This window comes from Bacillus rossius, chromosome 1, assembly GCF_032445375.1.
Source record: "Bacillus rossius redtenbacheri isolate Brsri chromosome 1, Brsri_v3, whole genome shotgun sequence".
NCBI classification, from domain to species: Eukaryota; Metazoa; Arthropoda; class Insecta; order Phasmatodea; family Bacillidae; genus Bacillus; species Bacillus rossius.
In genome coordinates, this window is record NC_086330.1 from 24778858 (window position 1) to 24806785 (window position 27928).

At 40.2% G+C, this 27928-nt stretch overlaps 1 protein-coding gene across 6 annotated transcripts in view; it reads right to left on the minus strand.

The window, feature by feature from the left end:
• LOC134533300 (cyclin-dependent kinase 14) overlaps positions 1–27928 on the minus strand; it is a 422243-nt gene that overhangs the window by 51798 nt on the left and 342517 nt on the right. The window lies entirely within an intron of this gene.

A 27928-nucleotide genomic window follows, 5' to 3' on the forward strand; every position in this document is an offset into this window, starting at 1 on the left:
AATGTGTCTCGTTTAATATATCAATAGTTGCAGAATGAAGGATATGTGTGTGTTCTCGCAGCGTGCGTGTAACGTGATGTTAAATCAGCGTTGAAATCACTTGGGATATACTGATAATGGATCAGATGCACGGCAAAACAATGTGTGCCATTTATGGCAGTAATAATTGCCGAGTGCAAAATAATGCGAAATCGTTCTATTCATTCCCGAAAACTGACATGTAAGTATATGCTTGTAAACCTATTTAACTCTGCAATGCTTTCCCTGCAAAAGTATCACAGAATTTGAAACGAGTGAAAATAATTTTAACATTAAATAATTTTAAAAAAAGCTATACACAAGGATTTGAAAATTAAATATGGGTTTATTTTTCAGGTATCAATGCTGCCATTAAGAATTATGTTAAAGAGATTACGAACATTTTGGTTAAAACAAGGCAGGAAGCATTTTATTTTGTAATAATTTTTACACACCATCGCTTAAGAAAAAACACCGCCTATGTGACAAAAATCCCATTTTACAGTAGAGCCTAACACTTTAAGCGCCATGCTGGAACTGAATGACAGCCGGTGTTAGACAAAACCATGGAGTTAGGAATTACCACGATAAGTTATGCTGTGACATATGTGAAGTCATTTTTTAACTTCGCCATCGCCATACTCCCGAAATATTTCGGAAATGGTGCTTGACCACGTCTGATGATGGTTAGTAAGTATGAAACAGTCGTTAAAAACAGTCACATTAAAAAAAAGTAATTTAAAACTGTTTCCACACTGAAAACACTACACTTCAGCCAATGCTTTGGGCGTTTAACCAATATGGCGCAACAATTAGCTGAAGGGAAAGAACAACCTTAGCAGCACATTATGTTGGATTTTTGACGAAACACGTGAGAAATCGCTAAATTATTAAGTTTCCATTCCGAAAAAAAAAATCGAAAAAAAGTTACTTAGCCGGTGTTGTTTCTTACGCGACGACACCTTTAATAATAATATTTCTCCTAGTCATAAATAAGTATGTAATTTCCCTCCACTTTTCTAAACAAAGTAACTCTCGCAAGGGAGCTCTAGTATCCTTGGTTTCATGTCTCTCCATGCCAAGCAGGCCGAGTGTCCGGTATTGAGTTCAATAGTGTTTGCATATAGTATTGACTGTAATCATGCGAAATATTATATGTAATTTTGACTATGCTTCAAATTAATGCATACTTCTTTGAAGAGCTTAAGTTATTGTTAGCAAAACTTCAATAATTAATGGATTATTAATTTATGATCAAAATACATTTGGTTTTAAAACATAAAGATTTTATATTATATGAAAAGTTACTTTGCTAGCCTACTGTTCTATAGTTTTGTTCTTAGATACTGTAAATTTCCTTTTGTTTCCCAGGTTTTCAAGACAAAGTTTTCAATCCATTGAATGTTCCCTGTTTGTCAGATTTTCTCTGTCGGCGGGAACGGGAATCCTGAACTTGTTCACAAAAAACACAGAACTCAGAAGTCGGGATCCGGTGTAACGTCTATGAAGATACAGTTACCTGAAACTACTAAGAACCCTTCGTTTATGTGAGGTGCGTTATTCGTGGAAAAGTCAGTGAATTTTATAAAATGTCTGACAGTGCAGGCAGCTAGAACCATTGACTTATTATAGACATACACAGCGCGCCTAAGTTGTCCATCGTTGAACAGTCAAAAATATGTGTCATGGCGGACGAAAGTTGATGCTTCGTTGAGGTTATGCAGTCCCCGCGTCGCTTTGCACGTTCGAGTTTCAATGAATTGTTTGATATTTCATTACAGGTGCGATTAAATAATTTTCTGTGTCAAATTACTGATTTACATCTAAATATTTCTACAAGAGGATGTATCCATTGGAGCACCAATAGTGAACAAACCCACATGGATTTACTTAACAACAGCTGAATTTTATTTTTAAGCTGGCAGATCGTAAGTCAAAGATGGCCTCGTGCGTAGAAGGTAAGACTCGGCCTGCCATCCTGATTTATACACTTTAAAAACATTTATGATATAAGAGTGAGAAATTATAACTATGTGAAATTACCAAAAAATATAGTAAATATTGCATGTGTTTAACCATTTTCTTAAAAACAAAATCCGTAGTAGAGGTAACATGGATTTATGAACATATATTTACACATTGCAATATCTTATCACGCCCATACATAATACACCTATACATACGGTATATTTAAAACAATCCCTCACAGGGTGATTTCCTAAATCCTTGATCTGTGTCGTCGACTCGTCTAGAAGACCTAGCTGTACACGAGACGGTGGGCCCAAAATAACATAAACACACTAAACCATGCACTATATTTAACTGGGCTTATGAACGCCGGGATTCGAACACGGTGGACATCGACCAACTTCGCTACAGAGAGCAATCACAAACCACAAAGGCGGTGATGCATGTTGACAATCATAATGTAACTGTCCGAACTCATTGTTGTTGACGCAAGATATGTTAAATACAAGATATGTTGTTTTTTTTATCAAATCCCCTCCCGAAATAAATTCCTGAATCCGCCACTGGCCTTGCAGGGAACTGGAGGCTGGAACACGCGCCCGCCCGGAAGCAAGTGCGAACGTCTCACCACTTCATCTCGCTCCGAAATGAATCGACATAATTATTAACATTTTCTAGAGACTAGGTAAACTGCGCGAGGCTTGGTTACGGACAGCGTGGCTGCTGTCAACACAGGCATGTATAACGCCAGGGCCATCAACAGTAACCAAGGTCCCGGGGGCAAACAATATCGTAGACACCCCCTCCCTATTACTTAAAAGTAAAAAATTCTCATAACTCACAATTAAAAATATCAATAATCTAAAAACTGTAAACGTTACTGTGGCCATAACTTTAAAAGTGATATGCGCGGATCACATGATCTGCAAGGTTTCCAATGAATCGAATATAATTAGTAGACTTGAAATTTTCGTCCTATTAGAGTATAAACCCAACCGGCGCTTTCCTGGGGCCAAGCAGCCACAAACTCATCCCCAAAGAGTCGAGCGACTTGAACAAACCGCTCTTCGTGGCTTTTGTGGCTTCGGATACCATTAAACGGAGGAGGAGGAAACGGAAATAATATACAAGGGAGATATTGCAAATAAACGAGATCTGGCTGCATTAATGGTGGGCAAACGCCAACGATTACGGTTGGTGGTGTTTAACGAAAGCCCCAAAAATAATCTTTCTACGCCCAGATACTCCCGTAAACATACACAAAGAGTATTATTACAATGTTTTTGGACTTCTGTTATCATATTTACGGAAACTCGAAAATGCGAAATGCTAGACAAAAAAGAAATAAAAGGATGGCCGCACGGACTGGGCGCGGGGACGCACCACAACGCCGAAATACCACAACGCCGAACGTGCAATACCGCCGAAAACCATAACGCCGAATGCCAAATTGACTACAACGCCGACAGCTAGAAAACTGCTGTGTACCACAACGCCGAAATACATTTAACGCCGAAAAATGTCATTGCAGGACTGCCACAAAGGTTAGGTTAGGTAAGGTAAGGTAAGGTTAGGTTAGGTAACGTTAGGCTATCCTAGGTTAGGTTGTGGTACATTTTTCGGCGTTACTGTATTTCGGCGTTGTGGTACACAGCAGTTTTCTAGCTGTCGGCGTTGTGGTATTTCGGCGTTGTGGTACACAGCAGTTTTCTAGCTGTCGGCGTTGTGGTATTTCGGCGTTGTGGTACACAGCAGTTTTCTAGCTGTCGGCGTTGCGGTCAATTTGGCATTCTGCGTTATGGTATTAGGCGTTATTGTACGTTCGGCGTTGTGGTGACGACCTCTCCGGCGCCACAGGGAAGCAAGACGCACCTCTGTCGCCTGGAAGGGAGGCGGTGTTGAGCCGACGAGGCGGCCTCCCTTGCCCGCCCGGCTGCCGCGCCATCCGCAGCCCGACTACCAGGGGCGGCGCGCTGCCCGCCGCTATCACCGCGGAGATAACACTCGGCACACAGTGCGCCCGGCGCGAGGCGATGGGCATGGGACCTCCAGAAAGTATCGGGGGAACGAGCTGGTCTGCCTCAGTTGTCGAAATGGGGGACGCACCACAACGCCGAAATACCACAACGCCGAACGTACAATACCGCCGAAAACCATAACGCCGAATGCCAATTGACTACAACGCCGACAGCTAGAAAACTTATGTGTACCACAACGCCGAAATACATTAACGCCAAAAAATGTCATTGCAGGACTGCCAAAAGGTTAAGTTAGGTAAGGTTAGGTTAGGTTAGACTAGGCTAGGTTAAGTTAGGTTATATTACGCTAGGTTAGGTTAGGTAAGGTAAGGTTAGGTTTGATTGTGGTATTTCGGCGTTAAGGTACATTTAAGAAACACACACAAATTCATTCAGTTGTTATTTCGGCGTTGTGGTACACAGCAGTTTTCTAACTGTCGGCGTTGTGGTATTTCGGCGTTGTGGTAACGACCCGTCGAAATGTACGTGAGATAATTTCGGTATGCCGTGCTGTAATTACGGTACAGTATACTGTAGTTATGGTACGTCAAAGATGGTTCGATGAAGAAATTATGGTATGTCCTTAAGAATAATTTGCTAGAATTATGGTATCTCACCCCCTGGCCCCCAAATGTCGTCTGCTGTTGTATAACATCATTGCCACCATCTTGATTCTAATTTTGGCTGACTGCATGTGTCGGCCATGTTGTATGGCGTCACTGACAGTTCCAAAGTTCGCTGGTAGGAGCCGCTAGTGTACCTGTGTCACACGTATCAAAAGTTTTATAGAAATCCTGTGCGCGGGGTGGTTGGGTTCGAACCACGATCGCAGTCGGCGAGCTCGAAGTCCAAATGCGAGCGTGCTAGCCACGCGATCAAATGAACAGTTATCAAGTGACGAACTAAATAAATATTGGATGTTGAATAGTGGGGGCTTATCGGCTGCGAGAGAACACCGATGACTCACTGTCATTCTACCCGGCAACTGCAGTGCTACCAACTTACTAGGCACACCCGTCAGTCATGCAAACAATCAAACATCAGTAAAAACAAACGCGATGAAATTAATGCAGAATGCTAGGCTCTTTGAAATAAATAAACACCAGCACAATAGTGAGCTAATCCATTCACAAACAGCTTCAAACTTATACATAACTTAATTTTTCATTAATTAAACTAAGATTAGTATCAATATTCATGTTTTTGCTAATTAGCTTAACTGGTTTCAAAAAAAGTTAGATTTTACGAAAATTACTGTGCTATACATTGAGCCAACTGCTTTATGTTCGAAGATTTGTCGTTCGAAACGCTGACACGAGACACAATATTTCTGACGTGTTATTTTAAGTTAACATTGTTCATTATTCCATAGTAAATAAATAACACATTGTATTTCAGAAACTAGAGATCTAAATCAGTGGTGAAAAAAGGGAGAACCGTAGTACTTGGCAGGACGACGCACCACAACGCCGAAATGCCAATTTAACCACAACGCCGAAATACCACAACGCCGAAATGCCAAATTGACCACAACGCCGGCAGCTAGAAAACTGCTGTGTACCACAACGCCGAAATACACAAACGCCGAAAAGTGTCATTGCAGGACTGCCACAAAGGTTAGGTTAGGTTAGACTAGGTTAGGTTAGACTAGGTTAGGTTAGGCTAGGTTAGGCTAGGCTAGGATAGGCTAGGTTAAGTTAGGTTAGGCGTATATTACGCTAGGTTAGGTTAGGTAAGGTTAGGTTTGATTGTGGTATTTCACCGTTAAGGTACATTTAAGAAACACACACAAATTCATTCAGTTGTTATTTCGGCGTTGTGGTACACAGCAGTTTTCTAGCTGTCGGTGTTGTGGTCAATTTTGACATTCGGCGTTATGGTATTTCGGCGTCGTGGTAACGACCCGACACGCGAAGGGTGGACGTGGACTCACTGACAGCAACCACCAAGACCACCGAGAGTTCCACGAGCGCCAATCAGAGAGCAGCCCCGCCGGGAATCGAACCAGGATTGCATCCAGGAGCTGTGACCCCACCGAGACTCCGCGAGATGAAAGCACGTCCTTCCAGGAAAAAACCGTCAGGACTTCATCTCGGGGAGGACCTCTCTTCGCCTGCTGTTTGCTTTCAAATTCCCTCCTTTTGTTTGTGGAAATTACACCCCCCCCCCCCCCCCCCCCACCACTCCAACCCCTAGCGAACGCCACCTCTTTCAAGAGGACTTTCGAAGCAAAACATTCGTTACGTATTTTTTTTTTTAGTGGGCAAGACATCCATACAAATTATACGTATATGTGTGAGTGTTTATTTGTTCTAAATTGTCGTAAAAAAACGTAACAACATTCATAACAAAAGTCACAGCAAAAAAAAGTTTACAATTGTAAGCTTAGACGACCGCTGAAATATAGCTAGCGGATACCCTACACGGCTTTGTAAAAACAAGTGTCAAGATAAACTTTTTTTTATAGTATGCTATTCCATTGAAGAAAAACAAAAGAACAGTGTTCACAGTTTAACTTTCTCCTGCGAGCTCACGAGGCGGGAGTTGCCAGATGCGTCTCCCCCGCATTCCATCACTCTTCCACTATCGCGGATGCCTCATATCCCCTGTCAGCTCTGAGAGACGTGTGGGACGTACCTCGCGCCGTCTTTATCACCAGAGGCAGGACGCGAAGGTTCAGCGTGTGTGCGTGTGTGTGTGTGTGTGGGGAAGGGACGCTCGACCGTGCGTCACCGGGAACGAGCGACGCAGATAATAAACCCGGCGCGTTGTTTTTATTGGAGGGGTGGATGAGTAGGGGTCGGGCGGCGGTTATCGCTGTGTAAAGTGTTGACGGGGACCCGCGGGGGCGCCCCCGTGGGGTTGGGCGGTCCTCGAGCTCCGGGCAAACACCGGCATCCACTCGGCGCGTCGGCGCGAGATTAGCCGCTGCGCCGGCCGCAACGGCGGCTGCTGCGCCGCTTCAGCCAGGCCCTACTCCTGCTGTCCCGGTGTGCTGGGCCAATACGCCCGGCCCAAGGGCGTATCCGTGTCAATAATGGCCCGTCTACAATAGCAATGTCCTAAACTGTGTCCGAAGGACACTCGTCGCTGATTGGTCCACGTGACCCTCTGACGTCATGCGTCAAGTGGGCGAAGGTCCGAACCTACCTGGTCCGAAGACATAGGTCAATTTGAATTTTTTGTCCCAACCTGTGTACTTCGGACACAGAAAAAGAACAGAACACTCGCGATATTTGAATTTCCGGTTTCCCGTTTGAAAACGTGGTGTTTGTTTTCGTTATTGAAGGAAATGGAAGGTGTTGTTAGTCACTTATAACTTACATAACTTTCATAAGTTCAATCTCAAACTACAAAGCATCAAAACAATAAACAAAAACATTTTGTTTGGCACATTTACTGCGCTCTGGTGACAACTTTAGAAATCAATACATTCGGACATCGGACATCGCAATTGTGGACAGGGCAGTATTCGGTGAGACAATGTGACGTCACTCACATTCGGATAAGGACACGGACCACGCACAGGTTCGGACTATTGTAGACGGGCTCTAAGGCGACGCTCGCTGGTTCTTCTAGCGCGGTGTCGCCTCTGAACCGACGCGCGGTCTTCTCGTCATGAAGAGGACAACCACGAGATTTCAGCGGCAACCATAACCTTTATGTCACGGATAAATGAGGATAAAATGTGTGATGCGAGGCCCTCGGGTGCTTTCACGAATCTGCACCGGGTATTTCATGCCTAAAAAATACGGTTTAAAATTTTAAAAAATTCCGGAAACATAAATACTCATCTGCCCTTAAAAACTTTTCTCAAACGTATACCACTAGGTTATCTCAAGCATTTGATAAACCACGTGGTTGTATTCTGGAGCTCTGCACGCCGTATGTGTGCTCGGGCAGGCAGGGCAATAGATCGTTATTTTTGACGTGACGTCTAATAAATCGATGAACGCCGGCTGCACGCACTAAAAAGTGTCCCGTAACGCACATTGTCCCGTTTCGCTGTGTCCCGTTACGCTCATTGTACGCTTGCGCCGCATCTATCTCTCTTCCACTCGATTGGAACAACCATCGATTTGACTTTTTCGAGGCACATTAAATTTGAAACACTCCCATTCGTTTCCTACTTTTCCTATCATCGTCCTATCCTTAACAGAATAACACAGATTGGAAGAAGTTAAATAGAAAACATGTATTAAAGTTATATTTAAAATTATCTCTTCGTTAAAGTAATAAACATATTTGAATTAATGAGTGCAAATAAAAGTAAATTTATCAATTAAATTGTAGATTTCATTTCACTCCTTCTTTGCATCCATACAAAATAGTGATAATTCAATAAAAATGATTCAATTTTATTCATAAAGGTATGCAATCATTTAATCAATGTTTTGTTATGACGTTGTCACGTTAAACTATCGTCCGTAAACCGACTTTACAGACAACCAATTTTTTCGTCATGATTATGTAAGTGGACTCTGGTAACCGACCAGGTGCCCACGACCCCTGTAGTTTTAGTAATGAAGCCAGAATTGTTCTCTAGCAAGCAAAAAAAAAAAAATAATAAAGGGTAATACAGTATTCATATTTACACATATTATGAATGGTTAACAAAAACGTTTAATGCGCAAACTGTTGGAAACTTCTGACCGGTGTTCTTCGACAGTTGTCAAATACGAACGTACGCAGAAACGGCAGGCAACACGCCCAGACCTGTCGAGACGTCTAAAGAGAAAGGTCAAAACACGCGAGGGTTACACAGTAAAATTAAGTCAGTGAACCAAGAAAAAAAAAAGGGGGGGGGGGGGGGAGAATATTTGTAATACACATAAGGGGCTCCGGAAAATAGTGGCGTTTGCAGATTAGAGTTTGTCACGCCAAATAATATTTCGAACGTTTCCGAGATGAAATATGAATAAAAGTTGCATGAAATATGCATGAAATTTGCATAAATGTTGACTCGCAGCTCTCTATGTTCCGGAGCCCCCAAATACTGAACTGCTCAAGCGCGGCCCCAGAGGAAGGGCGCAGGGGGCGATAGCCCCTTCCGAGCCCAATTTTTACTTCCTATTTCTTTGTAGGGTATATTAATGTTAACTTAAATACTTTCGTTAATGTGCTAAACTCTTCTTTCAATCAAAATTTTTTACAGAAATACTATATTTCAGTATATGAGACCATATCTTTTGTGAATATCCCAAGGGCAATGTCATTATTATTAACTGCATCCTCCTGTGTGTGAGAGCCCTGCCCGAGAGGTCTTTCTGGAGCCGCCATTGGAATTGCTACGGAAAAAAAAAAAAAAGAAATAGACAAACCCAAAAAACATCTGCTGAAAAGAAACCTGATGTGCACGCCAATGAAAACAACTCGGTAAACAGGCAGTAACGAAGTTTCGGCGAACTGCGATGTGTTTGTTCCCTTCAGCACGCCCCAGTGCGGATCGCGGCGGTGCCATTGTTTTCTTTTGTGCAGCCCCGGTGGAAAGTGGAAACACAACTCCGGTGCACGGAGGTCGGGCAGGGAGGCCCTTCTCCGGCGAACCACGGGCTGAAACACGATCGCAGGCAGAAGGCCGGTCCTTCTGGCCGCGCCAGGCCGCGGGAATCCGAGTCGGATCTTAAACTGCACAACAGATTTTTAAGGTTTTTTGGAAGCGGAGCAGCAGGTATTCGCGGTCTTTGTGCGAATTTTTCCACTCGAGTGTGGCTCACAACCGCGTCGAATGGCCGTTCTGAAGATGACGACCGCAGTGTGATCGAAACGCTGAAGAATAATTATCCAACCAATTAGCCCAACAATTTCAAAGAGAGAACATAATCATACCTAACTGCATTAACACTTAATTACGTATACACTCCCATAGTGTATACCTTATGTTATATATATCGTTCCAACAGTATATACGCTATGAGTTTTTTTCATTTAGGTCAATAAAATCTCTGACGTGAACGTGCTGATGGTATCTGCTTTTTTTGCAACGGCCATTTGAGAACGCTTTGTTTGGACCATGACTTGGAAACAAAACTCTGCGTGCCAGGATGGATCGCAGCCACGTTTCAAGAGACCAGTGATACATGTTTTCACGCAACCAACACGTTTGTGTAGATTACTACTGAATTGGAAAAAAAAAAAAAAAAAAACTGTATTTTCTAGCAAAAAGTAATCCCGGAAATAACACAATCATAAACATATACTCCGGAATGATACTTTTCGCTCGGAGTTTAATATAGCATCACATAAAAATTCGCAGGAAATATTAAGTGAAAACTACTGAATTGCTAGCTGTCGTAAATGCCGCTGACTGATTTGATTTGTATTTCGTACCAAGGACATCAATCGCGTTCAGGGATATTACTTTTATTATTACCCATCTTCCATTCATTACTTCATGTTATATATATATATACATATATATATATATCCCTTTCGACACAACCTACAGGCGTAGGTAGATTTAGAAAAACCTATTTCTTCTGAGAATATTTTGGAAACTTCTATAAAATCATGGAACATTTTAAGAACTTGTAGCCTACATAGACATCCAATATGTTCGCCAATATTCAAAAAAGGTCGATTTAAAAATTTCTCATATTCCATGGAGCGAAAATATTTTGAATGGTTTTAACTTAATGCATCCAGCATTTCATATCGAAATAATTTCATATTATGCCTACTAAGGTAGTTATGCAATTATTTTTTGATTTTCAAACACTATTTTTCATCCCTTGCACTAATACGTGGTCATATAACTTTTCTTTTGGACAAAGGTTTAAGGTAATATTAAGATGGTTATTAATAAATTTCGACATAATTTGTTGCTAAGAAAGTTTTCATTTTTTTTTGACGTGACAACACGCACGAAAAAGGATGACTCATTGTCCCGTTACGCTCATCGTACGCTTGCGCCTCATATCTATCTCTCTTCCACTCGATTGGAACAACCATCGATTTGACTTTTACGAGGCACATTAAACATGAAACACTCCCATTCGTTTCCTACTTTTCCTATGATCGTCCTATCCTTAACAAAATAACACAGATTGGAAGAAGTTAAATAGCAAACATGTATAAAAGTTATAGTTAAAATAATCTCTTCGTTAGAGTAATAAACATATTTAAATTAATGAGTGCAAATAAAAGTAAATTTATCAATTAAATTGTAGATTTAATTTCACTTCTTCTTTGTATCCATACAAAATAGTGATAATTCAATAAAAATGATTCAATTTTATTCATAAAAGTATGCAATCATTTAATCAATGTTTTGTTATGACGTTGTCATGTTAAACTAGCGTCCGTAAACCGACTTTACAGACAACCAATGTTTTGTTTATTTTTTTCACTTGGGCTTTGTGTCCTGATGACAGCGAGGGCATTTGGAGGCGGTGTCACTCGACCACACAGGGCAGGGATGTTGCAATGAACCATCTCAGGACTGGCCTGGAGTGGTTTTGGAAAACTACAAATAACTGACATCAGGGTGGTCGGATTGGAACTCGAAACCGGGTCTTCTGGAATGCGATTCAGGTGCTTACCCCGCCTCGTTCCGTGTGAGTGATTTGGCATGGTGTGTACATGGGCGTTTATGTATCCGTTTGGAAGTGATTTATGATAAATCGCGACAGTTATAGTGCCCACAAAATTATACACACACACACACACACACACACTAGCTTTTACCTGCAGCTTCGCTCGCGTTGATATCCTTAAATAAGTATCTAAGTTCATTGCAAATAAAATAATATGGTAATTGGTTTTTTTATTGCGTGACTGGGATCATCAGTATTTAAAAATTCTAACATACATACAATTTAGCTTTAAAAAATTAAACATGCTTTATTGAAATATGTTTCACTATTACAAAATATAAATAATTTTAAATAATAACATTTTAAAAAGTTCAAAGTATTAACGTATAGTAAATTAATTTTTCTTTAAAAGAGCTTAAATCAGAGTATTATTATATGATGCTCCTGTATACTATGTTATAAGTTTTCTGTCCGGTGCAAACATGTGTAGATTTCGGGCATTGGGCACACGCGAACAGGCTACATATAGTTGGCCATGGGAAAAGCACGGCTTTTCCAAATTCACTCCTTATACCTGCTATGTTTGCCCTTGCGCTTTGTTGATGGTAACAGCAAAACTAAGCCTGACGGGAAACTGAACTCTTTTGAATTAGAACTGTAGATCAGCGGGGATAATTGGAATTTGAGGTATGATAACACTTTCCCCTTTACCGACATCTGTTAAAATGGTGGCACCAAGTATATTCTGCCCCAATGTATGATCCGAAACTTCGTTCCATTTCATAGTCGAGGAGCATCTAGATTTCGCATAAGCATGACTTGTACATTTAGTTTCATTTGAAGTTTATGTGAGGGTACACCCGAAAGTTCAAGTGATGATTGTATCTATTGACAAATACTCCTTCATTTTCCCTTGCACCTCCTTTAAAATATAAGTGCTGATTTTATTAACGATATAATTTTTTGGCGCCAATATTGCTCTTGCGCACAACCACTGATCACTATTCAAATTTTGTTGCAAATCCGGAAAAACTTGGGTAATAAGATCCACATCATTTTCTACTAAATTACAAAATTCTCGTAAAGTTAAATAAAAATATAACCTTCAGCATCAACGTCCAAACAACCATCACCGAAGAAAATAAACAGACACCTAACCTCAAAAATCAAAAAAAAGTTTAAGTATTGCTTGGCGGCGACCGAAAAATAAAAATGAATAGTGAATTTACGGCTGGTATTACAGTATTAGATAGGTGAATTATTTAATTTACTTATTGAAACGCCAGATAGCGTTAAATTTCATTCAACTTACTCAAACTCTCAGTCTGACGATCATACATACCAATATCAATTTTTTTGCCCTTCAAATTTTTTTTAATTATAAAAAGTGTCCTATGTCCTTTACTATACCCTTGAAAATATGCGCACAAAATTTCCCGATGATCGGTTGAGTAGTTTACGCGTGAAAGCGTAACAAACAACCAAACTCACATTCACATTTATAATATTAGTAAGGATGTATATATTAAATTATATATATATAAATTAAAAGTTCATATATATATTAACTTTAATTTGACCATGGTTTTAGGGTCTATGAAGCATGAAACGAAAAACTATATACAAATTTTCCGAAAGTCGCACCATGTTAACGGCTACAATTTCTTTGAAATTTACCTGAAAACACGTATCTGTGGTAAAAAATTAAATTTTAGTAAACATGATAACTAAAAGCAAACGAAACCCAAGGACAAAACATAATAAGGGGTTAGTTGTACTACCATAAATTTGTAACTGAAAAAACGTTTAACTAAGAAAATAATGTTTTTTTATTGGTACAATGTTGATATCTATGCTCTAACTCACAAGGGTTAACCAAGATTCTCTAGTGGCCGCTAGATGACAGGTAACTTAAAGTACAAATAAGTACATAAATATGTTTATAAATAAAGATTTTTTTGAAAATTCTGTAAGTTAATTCTTACTTACAAACATAAAATCATAATTGAAATGTAGTATATATGAACATGTGCATCAACAAAACCATGGCCTACTAATATCGAAGCGTGACTTGCAGGAGATTCTTGTGTGTGATTTAATATTTACATGTAGTACGTCGGCGAATCCATCAAAATTTTTGCAGGAGGTAATTATTTTCGTGACGGTATAAAGCTCTCAAGTCTATACGACTTGCGCCTTTATAACCGCCCACTAATGAGATAACTTTCTGAATGATAATGATAAAAACTCAACTAAAACTGAAGTGCTAGTTATTAATGAATATGTGCGAACTGCGAAGAACTTGCATATTCAACATCATTTGAGATGGAGATTAAGAAAACCAATTAATTTTCTTCCACATAAGTGGATTCATAGACTTAATGAAATTCAAATAACATACGTGACACTTCTTACCCCATCCCCCTTTACACCCAGAGGTGTAGTGTAAGCCAGTATTCGAAAAAAAAATTGCTTGTTTAATAGTTTAAGATAAGGTGTAATCTATTAAGGGAACACACAATATATTAGTGAGCTACTATTTTTTTATTATTGCGGGGGGATTGTACGCAAATTAGCTACAGATTTTGTGTGGATACATTATTCATGTATTCATTCTATAAATATTTCAGATGCATGTCAACATGCCTTCTGCTTACCAAACCATAACACAATTGTAATTTTCCACCGTTCACAAGATTACAAATTCCGCCACACAAGTAGATGTAAAGTTACACTAGTATCGGCAGAGACTCTGTTGCCAAGCAAAAGTAGATGTTTAAAATTACACAACTGTTTTTACCATGTATGCCTGCAAAGGCAGCGGAAGGTATAAATTACAGAACAGCGTCGACAGAAACGATTGCTGATCGCCGTAGATGTCGAGGAAACCCGCTGTAAGTCACAAATGCGTGTTTGCATAACGTTCTTTCGCTTTGTACCTCGTCATCAGAGCAGAAAATTTCCCAAGAAATCGTTCGAATACAAAAGAACTGCGTACATACCTGGCGTGCCGTAGATACAGCACGCAAAACTGCTGTGTATAGCCTACCGTATATGAAGTGAATATCACCCGTTGACTTTGGTTGTCGATGGTAAAGTAGAAAAGTGCCTCGTGGATTATCAGAAATCAAAACTACCCGGGTTTGTACTAGTTTGAAGAACATAATAAATATGATAGAAACTTATTTTGATTCAATTGCATTGGGTACGTTTATAACTGGTTCGGAGTTAAATTCTACAAAGTACAACAAATGTTTGTTTCCTTTTTTGATTCCAGATTGTAAAAAAAAAAAATACTTTCAACAAATCGAATTAGCTTTCTACAAATTTCAAATACAAACGATTTGGTTTATAGAAAAACCAGAAGAAGAATAATAACTTGTTTCCCAATTTAAAAAAAAAATAGTGTTCGCAGGCTTTCACGGTACTGAAGTAGCTTGGCTTCTGGGTTGTAGCCGTGTTCTTGGCGAATAATTCACCAACGTTTCGGTCGAAATTGCAGTCGCCATCATCAGGGAGCAGTTAGCAGGTAACTGCTCCCTGATGATGGCGACTGCAATGTCGACCGAAACGTCGGTGAATTAAAAAATAATAATAATTTGTGACTTTCCAGACAAAAGACGCCTGACTACTCCCGTCGACACGGTCGCGGACAAAGCGAACGCTGTGATGTGACGAAGCGCCTTGGCGCGCGATGACATTTCACGTCGGACAGAAGGTCGCGCGTCACTAGCAGATACGTGAATAACAAATCAGCTGAATCGATCTAGGCTACTAACTATGCAAATATCTCGTCGTTCCAGTTTATCCTAACGTTCCACCTATTTTTTATTTAAAAAAAAAAATACGAAGGAGTCTCAGACAGTAACGGTCATATGGGAGCGATCGCCGCCTCCCTAAAACTAATAAAACAATATATGAAACGACAACAGATGATAATTTACTACTACAGAGTTTTAATAATGATTTCAATACTTCAGAAATGCATCAAGATAGCCTTTTAAGTAGCTTTTATTTATTTTTCCAAAAATTTTCGAACTTTCTACACCACCCAAATACATACAATATTTCGCCCCCCTCCTCCACAAAACCATAATCTCACTCCAAGGAAAAAAAATCTGTGTTTACCACTGGTCTTTGAATAAACTATATGCGATCAACCACAAGTGTTTCTTCCGCTTGAGATAAGGAACATTATGAAACCTTCTGCAACTGTCAACTAAGTGCTTCCGATCCGTATATAAAATTAGATAAAAGCACCGATAATTGCTACCCTTAAGGAAAATTTAGCACATTTTTTCGTCAGTAGAAGTAAATATTAGACCAGTATTTTTTTCTGATTCTTTTTTTTCATTCAGTAGCCTAGTGTTTACGCTTGTTTTCATCAATGGAAGTTACGGAATTTTACGAAAACAAAACGATAAGTGGCTACAGGGGGAATACAAGAAAATAAATACTGCTTGGCTTCCAATGGATTTATTAATGCTTAAGAAATATTAAAAAGTTGTAAAATAAAAACGTTCCTTACAAACAAGTGTCTCCATAAGTTTTCTTCACTACAACATTAAATATTAATCAGTTTTCTAATAGACTGCACTCGTGTTCACAGTTTTTTTCCATCAACATTGTACTGGAACTGAATAAGGAAACTGGTAACGTTTATTACGTGCATTCCCAAAGGCTAAGGTTTTTGGAAGCATTTTTTATTATTTTTCCAACAAGTAGTCATGTCTTGCTTGTATAGATGCGAACAAAAACACTCTTCAAGCGGTTGCATGACTGCAATAAGACAACCTTGGCGTGTTCTCAATTCGTAAATCATGCAAACAAACTTTAGTTCACTCTCTTCCTGCCAGAGACTAAAGACAAACCATAGTTTCCTTCGTTAAAGCTTTGTAAACTCTGCTAGTGGTTCGAATTATTTGGTTCCATTTCTCTTAAGTTTTTCCCATCTTGGCCACTGTCTTCTTGTATTGCAAACACAGCTTTGTCGTTCTCTTGGTCACCGCCCTGTTGCGTTAATATCACAGTTTCTTCATACTTCGTTGTCTCTTCTTTACTTCTACATATTTGCATATCTCCTACATCACTTCCTATTCTTACACCAAGGCTGATAGCCTCAAGGCTGTTAACAGAAGGCCACATGACTCCTCTTCTTTGGTGTCCTTTTTCCCCCTTCCTCTGATTCTTCCTTTTTTTTAAATATGACTAACCTACGCTCTTCTTTTTCTCTTTACACTTCCAATTTCTTTTCATCATTGGCTTTGACGTACTCAACCTACATGTCTGAGGTGCTGAGGTAAGCACGAACAATGGAGGTCGTTACATTCTTCTCTTAGGCTCAACTTTTTCCTTATCTTCTTTTGAAAAGACTTGTAATATTGTTCAGTGACTTAACACAACAAGGAATGGTTTCATATAAAGTGTAATCGGATTGGGGGAAAAAAAATTAATAGTAGTATTTCTCGAAAATGAAGCACTTATATGCACAACATGTAGGTACATAAGTAATATGTCATTACTCAATTGTAAGAGTAAATAACAACCTTTAGCGACTTACATAGGCATATGTAATAAAATACCTCTGTAAGTAGCTAGGTAAGTAAGTAAGCATACAACAAAGGTCTTATATTATGCCAAAATATAGTTAGGATTTTGTTTCAGTATTGGCCACCACATGGTGAGTAGTTGCCACGTGGCCACTGCTATATTTTCCACACATTTACATTCAGTAGTGGCCCTAACATAACCTTTTTTTCTAAACAAAGCAAAATGTGGTTTTCAAACTTAATTATAATTCTACATATTCAATTATGATTGTAAAATGTTTCAGCGAAACTACAGATTAAAATTCATCATAAAAAACATTTAAAAAAAAAGTGACACATCTCTACAAAACAAGGGAGTACGTGGTGAGTCTTGAATGATAAAATTCACGATTTGTAAACATCCACAGTACATACCAAGGTTGCATCATCCTGCTGGAAGTTACCGGTACAAACACTAGATGGCTCTACCGATCATATCTATTGGTCAGAATATGTTTCACTTGGTTTCAAATATTAATTTTTAAATTTCACGTCACAAAAAGGCCACTCCGGTGCAGTGGTCGCTACCGGTGCTTTAACGTTTGTAACTAACGATCACCTCCATTATTCTCCAAGGTCCACAACAAATCCAACGAATTACTTTCAACACGAACACGACTCACATTCTTATAAAGTTGGTTCGCGATAAACTTAACATTTCTGGTAGTCATCTTGAGATTTAATGTCTAGACAACAATGCCACTGACCCCCAGTGGCTTACATTTACTGTCATGGACATACACTGAGAGGTAAGGTTTGTTTGCCTCAACAAACTAATTGTTTCTATACGGATATATATATATATATATATATATATATATATATATGATTTAAACAAAAAAAATTAAATATTTTGTTGACATAACAAACTTATTGTCAACTCAACTGTATATTTTGTTAAGTGTACCAACAACTCAATTTTGTCACTTACCAAATTTGGATAGGCAAAATAATATTTTGTTACAGCAAGTAAATGTAATAGTTTCGCCATACATAAACAATATTGGTTTGAAAAAAAAAATCTTTCTCTGTGTCGAACTGTCGTATGAAATACGTTTAATGGGGGAACTACTTCACCGGGCATGTGTGACGCCATGGCTAAACGATCGACTGAAGTAACCACGCAGTTCTGTCCGTCAGTACCTCCGGTGTTCGGTTGGAGGTCCAGAACCTCGCACAGAGAGAAAAAAAGTTTGTTTGAATAATACAAACGTTTGTTTGTATATGGCGAAACAAATATTTACTCCAACAACATATTTGGTTGGCCTAACGAATTTTGGTGAGTAACGAATTTATTTGTTTGTTAAACCCAACAAAATGTACACTTGAGTTGACAAAATCAATTTGTTAGGTCAACAAAATCTTTCACACTACAAAAAAAATTGTTTGACTCAACACAATATATTTATTTCACCATACACAACCACATACTTTATTGAAGCGAACAAAACTTTATCCAAATGCAGTCCTATCTAGTCAGTTGACGGTCAGCTCAGGTGATCGTTCAGTCCCGCCAGAAGCCACATTAATGAGTTTAAAAGAGGCTGCCACGGACGTTGTGCTCGTGAAAGAGTACTTGGACCACGTGCCAACATTCGAGAGGCAGAAGATTTGACGCTCAGCTGTGGGCTACAAACGCTCAGTTCAGTTGATCGTCATTCTGTTCTTCCGAACATGATTCAGGCGAACTGACAGGTAAACTGGGCGTGCATACGTAGAGACCTGAAAAATTCGCGGATTCATTTCGTGATAGGCTAGAATCAAAATACGTTTGCCTATTTTACTGCATCAGTGATTGGGCCACAGTTTATCTGAATGACACTCGGCCAATGAAAAACTTTCAACAAAAGAAGTATCGAATCACGAGCTTCCCAGTTAACATGTGTCGCGAGTCAGTAGCCAATGAGCGAAAGTAATTTTCCCGCGTGCAAAGAGGATCATGGAGTCTATCCTACAGGTCATTGAAATCGCGATTTTTTCCGGTCTCTATGCATAGGGACATTAACCGTGTGTACACCCGACAACAAACACGATCGTTTGTTCACAAGTTTGCGCGCGGCGTGAGTTCATAAAACATTTACCGTTTCAAGGCGCGGCTCAATAAAACGTAGTTCACTGAAAGAAAAAAAAAAGAAATTGTTTCTCTATCATTAAACCATTAATTATGACATTCATAGTTAAGTGCGTGACAACAGTTTAACTGCCTCGGATACATTTTTACGACGGGAAGCTAATGAAAGTTACCGGTTCATAACCATTATATAAAACAGTTAAAAATACTTTAATAGTCAATTAAATGTGCTTTATAGGCTTTAACTTTAATTTTACTTAGGACTTAAGTATTTCTAAGTACATTCTAAGGAACAGATCGTCTGGAGAGTGTTTTGTTGTTTAAGGCGCACTTCAAGACTGTTATTCCGGAAACACTAAGGCCGATGGCACGTTAATTACTTGAGATGAAGTAAAGCATTTATATATTTGTTTCGTACACTTATATACTTATACATATATACTTAGCTGACTGTGCAAGCCAGCCTCAGACTGGCGGGAACTAATTTTGTGGTGTAAAACTTGTCAGAGGATAAGCACCAGTAGCGTTCCTATGGGTAGTCGCGATGGGGTAACCTCCTCTCCTTTATTCCACATTTTACAAAAAAAAAAAAAAATCCTGGAGTGATGAAAAATAATAATATTTACTGTAGGTAACGCACGCTGAATTTTGAAACCGGTTTATTTTTTCGTAATTTTTTTTTTTTTTTTAACGTACTGGTTTACACGGCGTCAAACAGCCTTTAAAGTGGCTATTATTTTTTCAAAATGTCCGACTCCTAATTTAACTGGAAGGTATTCCAGTATTCTCAAAATACTCCGGTCATTCCCTACCCCTTCATTTTTCCTCCTAAAACTCGGAGCTGGGTCCGCGCCCTACATATCGAGCACACTAACGTGCTATCCTCGGAAGCCAAAGGCGTAGCGGCAAATGCATCACGTGATCGGGAGAACACGAGAAAGCCATCCGTCCAAAGGGCAATTACACGCGATCAGACGGACGTGTCGCTCGCTCTCTCACTGCAGTCGCAGTGCAGTTGGGTGACTCGGGGAAAAGGGGGGGGGGGGGGAGCAGCTATGATGGATGGCGAAGGGGTGTGTCAGACTGCATGTTTACACCTCCGAGATTGCAGCTGCTACACGGAGGAGGGGGGCTGACGGATCTGCCTCCGCGCCAGACCAATAGTTCCCTTCCTTCTTGCGTGCTCGCGCTAGGAGAGTACAAACCAAAGCCATTAAAGGCCCCCGCCGTCTACCCGGTAACACACCCACACATGGTGTGCAGAGCTCCAGGAAAAAAAAAAGTTAATTTTAAGAACTGCTCGCGATATCCGAGAGGTGCCTGTTCACGAAAAGCACTCAAGAATGCACAGAGGGCGGATGAGTAGTTATGTTTTCCGTATTTAGTATTCGAACGGTATATTTTGAAAAAAGTGTAAAACGTCTTACAACCGCATGTTTTCATAATATTTTTTTTTATGAATGAAACATCCTTTAACAGATTCTTGGAAGCACTGAAGGGACTTTCATCACATCTTTTATTTTAATTTCTCCAGCATATAATGTTATGGTAAACGCTCAAATATCATAGTTGCCTCACGCACGACGAGAAAAGACTGCGCGCCAGTTCAGAGGAGACACCGCGCTAGAAGCACCAGCGAGCGTCGCGCTTATCATCCCGCCTCGTTGACACGGATACACCCCTGGTGGTTATCTATCTTTTTTTTTTTTGAGTCATTTCCATTATTCGAGGGCTTTAACTGGAACATGATCAAGATTTCCTCCACAGATATTTTACTGTTGGATCATCTAACAACGGCAAAAGGTCACGCAATGGTTCAAGCCTCAGCTCGCAGTAGCGAACGCCAGAGGCCAGCCGCCGAGCGGTGGGCAATGGCTGGCGGGGCGCGTCACGCCGTGAATTAAAACAAGATTACTCGCGTGCAAACAGGGCGCATGCAGGGTCTGAAAGCGGGGAGCGCGCGGGTGTTAATTAAAACTGGGGAGGTGCGCGAGGGCGGGAGAGGAGAGAGGGGGCAAAGGTTATTGCCACCTGTAGTGGCGTGCTCTCGGCGGTGGCGTCGCAAACAAGCCCACCCCTGGAGGAGGGGGGGCGGGGAGAGATGCATGGAGGGAGTCGTCTCCGCCACAGCCGCTTTGTCAGCCAAGATAAACACGAGCGCAGCTCCGCGCCGGCTGGAGACCCAGTGAATCTCAAAAGCGCCGCCCATTACTCGCGAAGGGGCCCTCATCGGCGTAACAGGGTCACGACCAGAGAACACCTCGTGACGCAGCTCTTCGCTGTAGCCACAACGTTAAGGCCCCCCGTCCGCCCGGGCACACACACGGCGTGCACAGCTCCAGGGGAAAAAAAACGCGATTTGATAATCGCTCGAGACATCCCATTAGGGTCTGTTTACGAAAAGTGCATTCAAGAATTCGCCGAGGGTCAATAAATAGTTTAGTTTCCAAATTAAGTTTTTAAACTGTATTTTTAAAAGAGTTAAAACGGCTAAAATGCGAGTTTTCAGAGCAATTTTTAGTCATAAAACAACCGGTAAAAATTCTTATAACTAGAGACAGGAAAAATTCGCGGGTTCAATGACCTTCAGGATAGATTCCACTATCCTCTACACATTCGGGCAAATGCCATTTTGTTCATTGGCTGTTGACTTGTGAGTCGCCTCGATTGGGTAGCCTGTGATTCGACAGTTCTATGAGTGAGGGTCACTAATTGGCCCTCATTTCTCCAAATTAACAGTGAACCAATGGCAGAGGCAGCACTAAGGTATAATAATTTGAATTGTAGCATGTCACGAAATGAACCCGCGAATTTTTCAGGTCTCTACTTATAACACCTACGGGACTTGCACTACACCTTTATCTTCATTTCTACGACACATAATGTTATGGTTCACCGTTCAGACTTCATTGTTGTCCCATGCGCGCCAGTTCAAAGCCTTGCGCTTAAAGGCGATTCCGCGTTAGAAGCACCAGCGAGTGTTGTGCTCATTATCCCGCCTCACTGACACATAAACGCCCCACTGACGAAGTGGGCCCCCTTAAGAGGCCACTCCAGTGTTTCAGGGGCACTACGCAACCCGCGTTAACCTCATAAGATTCAATGCTATTTTCATTTTGCTTATAACTAATTAACTAATATAGATTTCGAAATGAGGCTTGCTTGATATGTAAGACAATGATGCTCTTATCAAAGCCCCTTTCTTCAAAAACGTGCATAAATTATGGTTTTATACTAATCTTTATTAATATGCATAAGTGTATTGTCTAGGTTTGAACCATAATTTGTGCACGTTTTTGAAGAAAGGGGCTTTGATAAGAGCATCGTTGTCTTACATATCAAGCCAGCATCATTTCGAAATCTATATTAGTTAATTAGTTATAAGCAAAATGAAAATAGCATTGAATCTTATGAGGTTAACGCGGGTGGCGTAGTGCCCCTGAAACACTGGAGTGGCCTCTTAACTCGGTATCATTACGGACTCACGGGGTGGCCAATTCTCCACGACTGCATGACCTGCGACATGATGGTTAGACGCCCTAACTGTGCTTGACGACGGAGACTCTAATTCACACTTACTATAGAACGTCTCACTCTTCAGATCGCAGTACACGGATTAAGGCTCACGCTGTTGCCAAATCTATAACAGATTAAGAATTTGAGGAGATGTGTTTATTTGGAATTCTGATTGCACAAAAAAGCATTTTAAGATCTCATATCTTGATTTTAACATTATATATCGCCACACTGGTAAGAATTCATACGATAATTGTAACGTTAACTTTATAAAAAAAATTAATAACTTACTTCTGTAACCAGCTAACACCACCCGATAAACAGTGCTTCACTATGGCATCTTCTTGCCTTGAATCTTAAAACGTAGGAAGAGGATTTTCAGTTAAGCAGCTGGAAAATCACTGCTCAAATAGACGACGCCTATTGGTCCGCTGCTACGCTGCCCAATGTAGCCAGACGCAGCAGACACACCGATAAGACGTCAAAATTACTATACAAGGTTAAATGGTACTGTTTTTGAAACACAACTTCACGGATAAGTATGCTGTTTCTAAAAGAATATTGGTTCCTAAGTTCGTTGGTAATGTCATTGGTCTCTAGAGGGGTCTAGCTATTGAGATTCAAATGGAACACTCGAACACACAGAGTTGGTGCTACGTAGAACAGTCTTAAGTACAAAGACACAGAGTTTGTAGACATTTAAATGTTATTAAGTCAGCATAACTTAATAAATAACAGCTTAAATCATCACATATGTGCGGACGTATCGGCACAAGAACTATATAAAATTTAAAAAAAAACTTATGAAAAAAAAAACACCACTTGAAATAAGATAACCGGAAGAATATAAACCAAAGACGCTATTTTGAATTCACCAGTTTTCAGGGCTTTAAAACTCATAATTATTCAACCAACAATACTGTGACGATATGATGGCAAAGACGATTACAGAATGACAGCGTTGAGATCCCAAAATTAATAAAAGGCTAACAATGTCACAGCCGTTTACCAGCAAATACATTAAAGCATCGTAAGCATATCCGTTGTCAAGGAGATTATCGGGAACACTTAGTCAAAAATTGCTTAAAAATAAAACCCACGAAAAATTATTTTTTTTCCAAGGAGATTTACGCGTGCCGAATTTCACGGCTCTAGGAGTCACCGTCTCCGAGCAACGCGAACTACATACAGACACCCAAACTCTCTTTTATTAACTTGGTGTAAGCTTTTGGACATACGCCATTGCTAAGCACATGCATGTCTGTAGAAGAAAACTACAAAAAAACCCAAAAGACCAAAACACAAATTAAGCATCAAATTGCTGTTGTCAACAGGACACAAACACAACATAATATTCCATAACAGGAATATGGTCAACAAACAAAGAAAAACAAAAGAAAAATGGACTAACAGAACAGAAAAAAAAACCACAAATGATGACAGCACAAAAATATTGAACCCAAAAACAACAGTTGAAACGAGACCAAAACACGACAAAACGAAAATACGAAACAAACACAATAGTTTTCCAAAACAGAAGAGAACTAAAAAAAAAACACAAATGATGACAGCACAAAAAAAAAACACAACAGTTAAAACAAGACAAAAACATGACAAAACGAAAAGACGAAACAAACACAATAGTTTTCCAAAACAGAAACAAGCGACGTTTCAGACATACATGTGCTTAGCAATGGAGTATGTCCAAAACCTTGCATCAAGTCATGCACTCCCATTGCACAAATCTTTCGAAGATGATCTCTTTTATTAAATTAGATAACAGCTTAAAACATCCCATAACGGCGATACGTCAGAAGGAAAATTTTTTTGCATTGTTCGCTGGTGTTGCGTAAGGCCCGCGCGACGTCCTGCGTCAGAGGAAGTGATTGCGCACTGCCTGTCGAGCTGCCGCCACGGCGCCGGCGCCGACAAGAGGCAGGCCTTGAACCCGGGGGGCCACAGTCGCTCTACACCCCCCCCTCCCCCCCCCCCGGGGTGCCAGCCCCAGAGCGTCCCCGCCAATGCGCGTCCTCCAGGGTTCTTCTGGGAGAGGCCTAAGATGTACATCAAGCTCTGTCCCTGCCCGAACAAGCCCGAAATTTCACCTTCGGCCAACCTCGGGATTTGTTTTATTTTTGCGCTGGAAAAATGAATTCAAATATTAAAAGTGGCCTGTTAGGTTAGCTACATTAAAAACACTTTAAAACACTATGGACGGGTTAGTTAGGTTAGTATAGCTACATTAAAATAAACAGAGAAATATAAATTAATATGAATAAAGCCGAGGTTGGCCGAAGGTGAATATTCGGGCGTGTTCGGGCAGGGACAGAACTTGATGTACATCTTAGGCTTCCCGTTCTTCTGGAACACCTGCTCTTGAGGTCTCCGGCCGCGACACAGAACCTCGCTGACTGCAGTCAAGTCCCGCTCCCAGATCGCGGTGCACGGCAACCCTGACTACCCGACTGGTTGTCATTACAATAATTATTATTTCACATAAGATTCATACTTACAACAAGTTCAATTTTTTTATTTAACTGTATGTTGATATTTTTCACAACTGTACTATTACAGTTGTATACATCCTGAAAGAAAATAATTTTCAATTATTAACACCAACAATTAGTTTTACAGAACAAAATGTTTGTAGCAGTCGGTCAATATTAATAACAAAACATTTTCTTAATTGTGTACTGTGGTCAAACGGAACCAAATTGTTAATATAAAATTATATAAAAAAATTCATAGCAAAATTGGTTGAAACCTAGATTATTAAAAGTAAAAATTTAATACATCATATGCTCTTGAAATATATTTAAAAAAAAATTATTAGAATTTTTTTTTGTGCTTTTTAGGGAATGTCTGGCATAAGAGCACGCTGAAACAATGACAGCGCTAATAGCATATATCACGAATTGGAAAGAGAGAGTAAAAGCCCATTAAAATGCACACTGCAATCCAAGGACGAGACACGCAATAGGGACATGTATTTTACGCGAAAAGATTTCGAGACCAGAACAACTGTGCATAAGAACATTGTATCGTCGTTTGGGTTTCGTGATTGGTCGAGCTTCTTTCATGCACACGCCCGGTGTCGGCGCACCAATCATAGCAATTTTGTACGGAAGCAAGTGCGTCCTGAAATGGCCGGGCGAAACAAGACAATGAATGGACTTTTCTCTTGCAGACTGCCACCAATTACGAGTATTTTCTGGTTCAACAAAATTCATTGTAGTCCAATGAGCAGCGAGATATTTTCGCGAAAATATCTGCCTCTATGTATTGCCAATTAATATTCATTTGAAAAATTTCGTGGATGATTAATTTTATGTTTTCCTTTATTTTCAGATTTATTCAATTTTATATTCATTCATAGGGATAGCAGCCACTGCCTGAAGGTTTCTTTGCTTGCGGGTTTCGGTCGCCATCACCAGGATAACATTCTCCTACTGAGAGTCTTGGCGGTCCTCTTTCGCCTGGCACGCGAGTGTTGCCTGGTTGGCTCCAGCTGAGGACCAATAAGAGACTTCTTTCCTTCTGGTCGACTGGATGGTCTGGCTGATCGGAGCCGGAATTCTGTGTTTGGCTGGAGCTGCTGACCAATTAGTGGCCTTTTCTCTTCCGGTTGGCTGGGCTAACTGGCCATTCAAAGGCGATCTGTGTTATGATGGAATGCGGATTCATTCACCAGTTATATGACATTAATAAAAAATTAAAGTAAATATGTTTGCAATTCAAACTAATTTGACGCGCGCTACTATTGAACTTTGGCTACAAATAATCACCAATCAGAATAAATTTTCTGTACTTTTCCAAAGATTCCTTTGGAAACCAGTTGCCTAGAAATAGTTTGTAACACTACAAGAAAGATATCGTAACTTTGTGCAACTCATGGCTACGGTTATTTTTGCGAATATGAAATAGTTTTATCGAGAAAATGCTAAGTATTTCTTAACGAAAATTGGCGCATTATTTTATATTTTAATTGATGTTTCATTGAAGCATATTGTTTTGAACCATGTAAATAATCATAGATTATTTAATAAATATACTTTATATTGTTTAATTATGCTTATTCACGTGCGCAGTTAATACACTAAAGCTATTCTAGGAACGGTTAACTACTGTAGGTACTGGGACAACACAAAGCATAAGTACGCGAGAAGGAATCCGAACCCAGTATTACTGCGAATACTGTTCTGTAGTGATACAGTTGTTTTCATGTAAATTTACAAATTTAAAAACTATCTGTACTTTTACAAGTTCCATTTACAAAATAAAAATTACGGTGTATAATCCAGAGGTTGGGGATTTACTTGATTCGGCATAGCAAACACACAACGCCGTCGGAACAGCCAATCAACAGCGAGCAGAAATATTCACACCATGCCTATACTCGACAACAAAGACTTGCCTTTGAACAACAAATCAAGATAAAAACACTCCAATGGATTACGACAGAATAATTCACACCCTGAAACTTGGAATGGATCTAATCGAGGAGCGACAAAGACGCGAGGAAGCAGAAGCCGTGATTTCACGCTCGACTGAAAAGGCACGGGGGCTCGCAGGACAGCCAGTATCCAGCCCCTTTAAGCCCTTCGCCCCACCTGCCCTGGGAGCCACGGTCGGCCGCACAATGGCCCGTGGTCCAGCCCGGGGGGGGGGGGGGGAGGAGGCTGGGGACATCTTGGCCCCTCATTACACTTCATCCTCGTTACTTCCGCTTCGACGGCGGGCGAAGTCGACCCCGGCGCGCCGACCACACCGGCCTATGTCTCAGCCCCGCTGCTGCTTCGGCACTGAGAGAAAGGTTTGTTTGCCTCAACAAACTATTTGTTTATATATGGCGAAATAAATATAGTTTGTTAATTCAAACAAATATTTTGTAGAAGGAAATATTCTGTTGACCCAAAAAAAAAAAAAAAGATTTTATCAACTCAAATGTATATTTGGTTAGGTGTAACAAATTATCTTTTTGACTTACCGAGTTTGGTTATAATAACAAAATATTTTGTTCCACCAAGTAAATATTTGTTTCACCATTTATTAACAAATACTTGTTTGATTCAAACAAACTTTTTTCTCTGTGGGGTAAACACGACGCAGGATCACTGACCAAAACATCCACCAGTAACATGCCGCGATTGGAAATGGCGAATCTATTTCCCGGTTCTCGGAACCCATGTTTGGCACTGGTAACAGTGTCAGGCA